We start from the raw sequence: 9,306 nt of genomic DNA on the forward strand, positions 1-9,306 counted from the left end.
GGGGTGGGCTGGAGGGGATCAATGGGAGGAAAAAGGGGACATATATAATACTTTCAACAATAAATGTTTAAATTAATTAATTAAAATGTACTCTAAAAAAAAAGTCAATAAGAGCCCGGGCTGGGTAGCTCAATTGGTTGGAGCATCATCCCAATACTCGAAGGTTGAGGGTTCAATCCCTGGTCAGGGCACAAATAGGAGTCAACCAATGAATGCATAAATAAGTGGGACAATAAATCAATGCTGATCCCTCTCTCCAAAATCAATCAATAAATAAAAATTTAGATCAATAAGAAGACAACTCAACTAAAAAATGGACAAAATATTTGAAGACACTTAACCAAAAATATGAATAGCCAATGAAATCATGAAAAAATGTCCAACATCATTAATTCTTAGGGACATGCAAATTAAAGCCAAAATAAGATACCATAATATGCTTAGAATTGCTAAAATTAAAGACTGGCCACATCAGTGCTGGTGTGGATGGGGAGCAGTTGAAACTCTCATGTATTGCTGATAGGAATGCAAAATGGTGCAGCTTCCCTACCATAGAGGATCCAGTCATTTCACTCCGAATTATATACCCAAGAGGATGGGAGTATATGTCTCACAAAGATACGTAATCAACCCAGCTGGCATGGCTCAGTGGCTGAGCGTTGACCTATGAACCAAGAAGTCACGGTTCAATTCCCCATCAGGGCACATGCCCAAGTTTCAGCTTGATCCCCAGTGGGGAGCGTGCAGGAGGCAGCCAATCCATGATTCTCTCTCATCATTGATGTTTCCATCTCCCTCTCCTTCTCCTTTCCTCTCTGAAGTAAATAAAAATATATATTTTTAAAAAATATACATAACCAAATCTTCACAGCAACTTTATTTGTAATTATCAAAATGAAAACAACCAGTAAATGGATAAAGAAACTGTGTCCATCCATACAATGGAACACTATGCTGTAGTGAAAAAGAACAAACTTCTGGTACTTGTAACAACTTAGATGAACTTCAAAAACATTTTGAGAGAAAGAAACCAGTCACAAGAAGCCACAGATTATATTATCCTGTTCTTGTAAATTTTCTAAAAAGGCAAAATTCCAGAGAAAAAAAAAACCGGATCAGGGTGTGCCTTGGGCCGAGGGTGGGAGCGGGTTTCACTGCACCGGTCTTGGATGGAACTCTGAGTCGTGATGAAAGCGTTATGAAAAATTGGATTGTGTTAATGGATGCATTCTCATAATTATAAATTTATTTTTTATTGAATTTATTGGGATAACATTGGTTAATAAAATTATATAGGTTTCAGGTGTACAATTCTATAATACACCATCTGTATATTGTATTGTGTGTTCATCACCCCCAGCCAAGTCTCCTTCCATCACCATTTATTCCCCCTTATAAATGTATTGAAAGTCAATGAACTGCTCAGCTAAAATGAGTGAACAGTATCACATGCAATTAATTATACCTCACCCAGATGATCCCACCCCAGGGCCTAAGGCAGGGACCTGGGCCCACTGTCCCCTCTTATCTGTTCCTCACATGCCACCTCATGCCTGCTCACCACACCCTGCCCACGTTCCCCGCTGAATGTCTTTCCAAACCCTCTGAATCTCTCTTGCTCCCTGCTGGAGGCCTCCAAAGCCCAACTCGTGCATCTGGGCCGTCAGGCCTTCCTGGCAGCACCACCCCAGGTCCCCACAAGGAGAAATGATACCACAGCGCACAAGTATTGACCAACTTCATCATTCATCACGTTGACTGAAATGATTTGCTCCCATTACCTCTCCAGTGAGAAAGAGCCCAAATTTTGTACGCGGTCAGCCAAGGGTGGCAGGCTGTCCGAGGAGGCTGGGCTGGGCTGGGCTGGGCCACAGTAGCCCTGTGCAATGTCAAGAGGAGGGGAGGTTGTGCTCCCTAAGGCCGGTGTTCTTCCCCTCTGAAAACCCAGAACAACACCTGTAAACATCAAGTTTTACACCAATTCTAGGTTCAAGCAACCAGTCTCAGGACTTAGCCAAAAGGAAAGGGGACTTCCCTCTTACCAAAAGGGGTGAATTCTGGCCCCTTAGTCTGAAGGCAAGACCTAGCTTCAAGTCCTTTAGGAGGGGTGGTGGGGGGATATTTAAACCCCATGGGTTGGGAAAGGATAGATCTTCCTTGTTTTCTTTAGACCTTCAGGAATCTCTCACCATCCTCAGGCTCCCCAAGACCTACTCTGGCCCCTCAAGACCCCTATCCCCGTCCCTGACCATCAAGACTCACTGGGACCCCCCCCCCCAGGGCCCCACAGCCTCCCCAGCCAGGTTCTTCCAGGCCTCTTAGGCCTCTTGCAGGTCCTCAGGTTCACTTGAGCCCCTTATCCCAGCCTTCCACAGCCCTCACCCACCCCAGATCCCCTCAGCACGCCCCCAGGGCCACCTTTACAACACTCGGGGTCCCTTAGCACCCCTAGAAAAGCTTGGGCCTCAGTCCCTGCAAGCCCCCTTCAGTCCCCTCCTCAGCGTCCCGAAAACAGCACCGACAACCTCAGGACTGCCCCCCGCCCCTTCTCAGGCCCTCTCTGCCTCCCAAACCCCTTGGCGTTCCAAGTTCCCAGTCAGGAGCCCCGAGGTTTCCCTTCAGACCTCCAAGCCCCCCAATACTCCCTCTGGCTCCCAGAGCCACATGGAGACCCTCGAGGTCCTGGGGCTCCCAGCCCTCCTTCAGGTGCCCCTCAGCAGCCCCTAAAGCCTGCGATCCCCCGGAGAGACCCTCGGGCCGCCCAGTACACTTCCAAGCCCCAGGACTCCCCACAGATCACCTGAGCCCGGGGGCAGCTGCAGGCCCACTGCGGGCCGAGTCTCACCTGCTTGGGCGCTCCGGGCCCGGGCCTGCACAGAGAGAGCCTGTCCAGAAAACTGCGACTTGGGGATCGGGGGGCGGGGCATGCTCCGCAAGGGCAGGACCTGAGCGATGAAGGGGGCCGGGCGTGTCGGAGAGGGCGTGGTCTCCAGGGAGTGGGCGTGGTCTCCAGGGTGGGCGTGGTCTGAAGATGGGCGGGGCGGCGAGGGCAGAAGGCTTGCGCTCCTGAGTAGAGGAGAGGCGGGGCCTGGGGCGAGGGGCGTGGTCTGGGGGCGAGGGGCAAGGCTCAGTCCACAGAGAGGCGGGGCCTGGTCTGGGATGGGGCGGAGCCTAAAAGACGGTTGCAGGGTGGGGGGGGATAAAGGCGTGGCGATCGGCGAGGGTGGGACCAGAGAGAAGCGGGTGGAGCGGGGCTGTCTGGACCGTGAGGTGCAGCAGGTCTGGGACAGGGTCTGCTACGGAAAGGGCAAGGGATGGAGCCTAATGGGAGGTGGGGCTTGGGAAATTGGACCCCGAGCCCTGAGAACCACCCATCCCCTCCAGAGTCACTCCCTCTCCAAGACCTCCCTCTAACACGGGAACTCTCACCCTGTGCCCAGGTGTCGAACTTCCAGCCCATGTTTGAGCCAATAGGGCCTCCTCCGTAAAGCTCCTAGAGCTATTGAGGGCACCTCTACTCCCACCCCTTGGATAGTCTAGAAACTCCGCCCTGGCAAGGTTCAGACTCCCAGGATGTTCTCTCCAGCCTTGAGCCCATTTATTCTTTCACTCTCTGAGTCGGAAAACCATCTTTTGTGCAGCGAGCAAGACCCAGGGGTCCAGATGGGGCTTAGAGCCCTCCCTGCAGTCAGCGCTCAGAGAAGAGGGTGGACATGACAGAGGAGACAGCAAGGGGCCTCTTGAGTAGATAGAACCTACTGTAGGTAGAACCAGACCCAACTAATCCATATCCGGCAGAGGGTCAAGTATATAATAGGTGTTCAATCGATCGTTTGTGTAAAATGCTCAGGAATTGACACTTCAAGTTGACAGATACCAGGTGCGAAAGAGCCCTGCTGACCTCTCCAGCACACAATAAGTGCTCAATGTTGAGTGCGTGCATGAGCAACGTGCATTCCCAGCAATCTCTGCACACACACACACACACACACACACACACACACACACGCTCTCCTGACTGTGGTCGGCAGCCACTCAAGCCTTTGTTCCAGATGAACCACATGCAGGCATCAAACCCTGCTCAGCTGAGACCTACAGCTCACACACCCGCCAAACATACGGCTGCAGTCAATGGCATCCATATGCACACACACTTCATAAACACCCAGATTCAACCCACATGTCAGACAGACAGCCCAAGATCACTGGGCCCCTGGCTGTGTGCACATGCAGGGCATGCTGCAGACGCACAGTGCTGTGGTCACACTAGGTACTCCAAGAGTGCACGTCACAGGACAGCCAGTACAAAGAACCTGAGGCAGGGGTGTACCTGGAGTGTTGCCTGGCAGGGAAAAGTGAAGGAGAGGGGTGCAGTAGGTCATGGAGAGCTCGTGGATCACTGTGGAGGCATTTTCCTACATAAAACGAGGAGAGGGGCTTGTCAGCAGAGGGGATGTAACCAACCTGACAGTAGGGGGCAACATCTTGAATAAGGGACAGTGTTCTAGGACAAATTATAGGACTTGTGCCAGGGTAATGGCAGAGAAGGGCTGGAAGGTGGTCCTAGTCAGGAGGTACTTTGCAGGTGGTGCCAATAGGAGATGCAACAGATGGGATGTGGGGTGAGGCAGAGGAGGCCAAGGTTCTTGGCCTAGCACGACTGCCTGCCACACCTGAGATGGGGCACAGGCAGGTAGGGAACCTGGAGGGACACCAAAGGTTACTGCACAGCCTCATCCAATGATGATGACCTGTGATCTGGCAGACCCCACAAGCGGGGACACAGCAGACAGCGTCCTGAGGCCTAGCCACCATCTGGCCCGCAGCTGACACGGCTCGCTCAGAGGCAGGGGCCTTGCCATCTGCTCCCCTGCTCTGGATCAGCTGTGGGACTCACGGCCCCAGGTCAGAGCTCAGAAGCCTTCTAGTAACCCTGAGGTGTTACAGAGGAGGAAACTGAGGTTTGGAGGGTAGAGGATGCCTGTTTCCTACAACCTCATGCTGGGGCCTCCTCCACCTATCTGCCCTTCACCACTGAGTGGCCTTGGAGCGAGCTCCCAGTGCTTAGTTTTGCTTCTTTATAAACTAGACAGGTCATCCTGGCTGGTGTTACTCAGTGACTCAGTGGTTAGAGCATAGGGTCACAGGTTCAATTCCAAGTCAAGGGCATATACCTGGGTTGCAGGTTCATATCCACCCCAGTCAGTCTGGACTTGTGCAGGAGGCAACCAATCAATTGATGTTTCTCTCTCTCTCTCTCTCTCTCTCTCTCTCCCTCTCCCTCCCTCACTCCATTCCACTCTCTCTGGAAATCAATGGACAAAATACCCTCGGGTGAGGATTAACCAAAAAACAAAAAATAATAAATAAATAAACTAGACAGGTCAACATCTAATGAATACTCACTATTATCACCCTGAGTTCTGCATCCACTTCTTAGGAGACATGCGGCTTGGACAGGTTGCTCTAGCTATTTTTTTTAACTTTTTAAAAAATATTTTTTATTGATTTCAGAGAGAGGAAGAGAGAGGGAGAGAGAGAAACATTAATGATGAGAGGGAATCATCAATCTGCTGCCTCCTGCATGACCCTTATTGGGGATTCAGCCCGAAACACAGGTATGAAATCGAACCCTGACATCCTGGTTCATGGGTCGACATTGATCCACTGAGCCACACCATCCAGGACAGTTTTCCCATATTTAAAATGACCCTGAAGGGCAGAGCACAGAGACCAGGATGAAATAAACAACATACTGTGCTCAGAGCAGCTCAGTTAGTAGCCCTGAGTCCATGCCAGCTGACGGCACTTCCCTTCTCCCCCATACCCACTCTCCGCGCCCCAGCACTACTTTTTAAAATCGAGATATAATTCTCATACCATAAAATTTACCATTGTAAAGTATACAATTCAATGGCATTTATTGCATTCGTGACGTCATGCAACCATCACGTCTATCTAGTTCTAAAACACTTCTATCATCCCCAAAGGAGATCCTGTCCCCAGTAGCACTCACTCTCCATTTCTACTCCCCCCGTCCCTAGTAACTAGTAATCCGTTTTCTGTCCCTATGGGCTTACCAATTCTGGCTTATTTGATTCAGCATAATATTTATGAGGTTCATTCACGTTGTAGCATGTGTCAGTGCTTCACTCCTTTTCATAACTAATATTCCATTTTTTTTATTCATTCACCCATTGATGGACACTTGGATTGGCCCCAGACGGAGTGGGATGGCTACTGTGAATAGTGCGCTGTGAACATGTGTGCACATGTATTTGTTTAAACACACAATTTCAATTCTCTGGGGGTATATGTCAATTTTACAGATGAGGAAACTGAGGCTAGGAGGGTGTGAGTCAGCATTCAAGAATGTGGATCTGGTTTGAGGCTGGCCTCTGCCAGATACGTGTGGCTTTGGGCCTGGGGAGCTACCAGGACCCCTGGCTCGGAGGAAGAGACCCTGGAGGCCCTAAAGGTCCTCTTGCAGCACTTGGTCCATATCAGCCATTACGCTATGAATAGTGCAGTAGTGGGGGCTGCTGAGATCCACTTCTCCCTGAAAGCCCACTCTCCCTGGTAATAAATCACTGGAACCTGCTTTGCCCACCTCGCACGAGGTCCTCCCAGGTTTGGCTCATCTCTAGGCAGTAATCCTAACTCTATCTGGCTGTGGACTGTCATCTTCCCCCAACACCCCAACTGAGGTGGGGGTCCCCAAGAGCGGCCTCTGATGCAGCCTCCCATACAGTCTACTCCCTAAGGGCCCAGAGCCCGAAGCCCTTGCTGTGTGACTGCAGGAACCCTTCGCCCTCTGCATTTGACCTTCTTCACCATCCAGGAAGGAATGCAGAACTGGTCATTCTTTTCTCAGGGCCAATTAGTGGCCCACGGTGCACATGCTGTGGACATTTGAGTATCTGGCTCAGAGCCTTTTTGGAGGAACGGAGACTAATTCTTCCTGAGGGAAGGATTAAGTTCATTCCGATTTCAGAGGTGTGGAAACTGAGATCCAGAGAATCTAAGAGTCAAGAGTCACAATGATTCGTTCCTGCACTATGTATTTACATAATGTGCCAGGTGCTGTCCAGGGCTCTGAACCAGGAAGAAAACAAAGTCCCTGCCCCTTGGGAAGTTGACATTCCAGGGGAGGTCAGATGATAAGCAGGAAAAGGAAATGGATGACAGTTCCTCCAAAAGTTCCTTATGGAGCTACCCTGTGACCCAGCCATTTCACTCCGAGGTATGTGCCCAAAGACAAGTGAAAGGAGCTGCAAAGACGCTATTTCTTTTAAAAAAAAACTTTTTTATTGATTTCAGAGAGGAAGGAAGAGGGGGAGAGAGAGAGAAACATCAATGATGAGAGAATCATTGATCAGCTGCTTCCTGCACACCGGCTACTGGGGATGGAGCCCGCAACCCAGGCATGTGCCCTTGACCGGCATCAAACCTGGGACCGTTCAGTCCACAGGCCGACACTCTACCCACTGAGCCAAACCAGCTAGGGCCAAAGAGCCTATTTCCAAACAAGGTCACATGCTGAGGTTTTAGGTGGACATAAAATGAAGAGGGTGGGGACACCACTCAACCTACTACAGGTCTTTATCCAAAGGAAAGGAAGATGTGGTTTCACCAAAGATGTGAACAGAAATGGTCATAACAGCCCTAAACTGGAAACATCCTAAGGGTCCACCAACAGGTCTGTGAATAAACAAACAGTGACATATTCACATAATGGAATACTATGCAGCAAGGAAAAAGAACAAACCAGTGCCACGTGCATCCCACAAGTGAATCTTGCTGACATTAAGTGAAAGAAGCAGGCGTAAAGAGGACACACTGTATAAATCCATTTGTGTGAAGTTCACAGACAGGCCACGCTAATCTATGGTGACAAGTTGGGACAGGGACCACTTGGTGTGGATCATCAGGGAGGGAAGGCACTAACCCACAAAGGGGCACGAGGCCTTGAAGTGATGGAAATGTCTATTTCTTGATTATGTAGGCAACAGGAAAGGGGGGGGTTATGTAGCAACAGGAAAGGGGGGTTATATATGTCAAAACTCACTGAGTGCTTAAAGTGGTTGCATTATTGAATGTAAATTTTGCTTCATTAAAGCCAGTTTATTTTTTACAAAAGCAAAAATAAAAGAGGCCAGATGGAGCCAAGGTGATAGAGGTAAGACCTGGGGATGCCTCTGGGGGGTGACTAACTGGAAAGGGTCATGAGGGACCCACAGGAGCTTGGGGTGCTCTGTATGTGGGTCACAGGAGTGTAAACATTCATGGCTCTATACAGTAAAAATGGGTGTATATTGCTGTTTGTGAGTTACACTTCTACGAAAAAGAAAGACCTGGAGACTCAGAGTTAAAGGCTCAGAGGAAGTAATTTGCCCAAGGCCCCATCAGGACAATGTCAGAGCCATCCTACCCTGGAGCTCACCACCATCTCCTGGTCTCCTACTGCTTCCCTCCAGCGCCAGGTGCTGGGCTGTAAGCATGTCAGGCAAGATCCCTGCCCTTATGTTCCAGAATATTCTGGAATGTATATTCTTTTTTTATTCTTTGTTTTGTTTTTTTAATCCTCACCCAAGGATATTTTTTCCATTGATTTTTAGAGAGAGTGGAAGGGAGAGAGTGAGGAAGCTGGGGGTGGGGGTAGAGAGAGAAACATCGATATGAGAGAGACACATCAATTGATTGCCTCCGGTATGCGCCCTGACCAGGGCCAGGATTGAACCTGCAACCCAGGTATGTGCCCTTGACTTGGAATCGAACCCGTGACTCTATGGTGTGCGGGCCAACACTCTAACCACTGAGCAACACCCACCAGGGCTGATTCACAAACAGCAATATATACCCATTTTTACTGTATATTCTTTTTAAAAATATATTTTTTTTTATTGATTTTTTACAGAGAGGAAGAGAGAGGGGTAGAGAGTTAGAAACATCGATGAGAGAGAAACATCGATCAGCTGCCTCCTGCACACTCCCTACTGGGGATGTGCCCACAACCAAGGTACATGCCCTTGACCAGAATCAAACCTGGGACCTTTCAATCCACAGGCCGATGCTCTATCCACTGAGCCAAATCGGTTAGGGCATGTATATTCTAATGGAAAAGACAATCTGAGACACACAAACTGATCAATGACCAAGGCCTTTCCTGGTGGTGATAACAGCCATGAAGTCAATGGGCTGAGAGTCACCAAGGGGAGAGGGACTACATTAGCCATAGGTTAGGGACAGCTTCTTTAAGGAGGTGACAGAATAAAAGCAGGGGACAGAATATTCTAGGATGTTCCA

At 49.5% G+C, this 9,306-nt stretch overlaps 1 protein-coding gene across 2 annotated transcripts in view; it reads right to left on the reverse strand.

The window, feature by feature from the left end:
- KLHL26 (kelch-like family member 26) overlaps positions 1-2,880 on the reverse strand; it is a 28,043-nt gene extending 25,163 nt beyond the window's left edge. Inside the window, exon 1 of one of the 2 annotated variants that reach the window (XM_005873836.2) lies at positions 2,846-2,880. The gene's annotated coding sequence lies outside the window, so the exon portion shown is untranslated. Of the gene's footprint in view, positions 1-1,734; positions 1,765-2,845 lie in introns of those variants that run through there. The other variant, XM_014545757.1, reaches the window with a different exon arrangement.
- Positions 2,881-9,306: the final 6,426 nt, after the last annotated feature.

The sequence above is a fragment of the Myotis brandtii genome, unplaced genomic scaffold (genome assembly GCF_000412655.1).
Source record: "Myotis brandtii unplaced genomic scaffold, ASM41265v1 scaffold421, whole genome shotgun sequence".
NCBI lineage: Eukaryota > Metazoa > Chordata > Mammalia > Chiroptera > Vespertilionidae > Myotis > Myotis brandtii.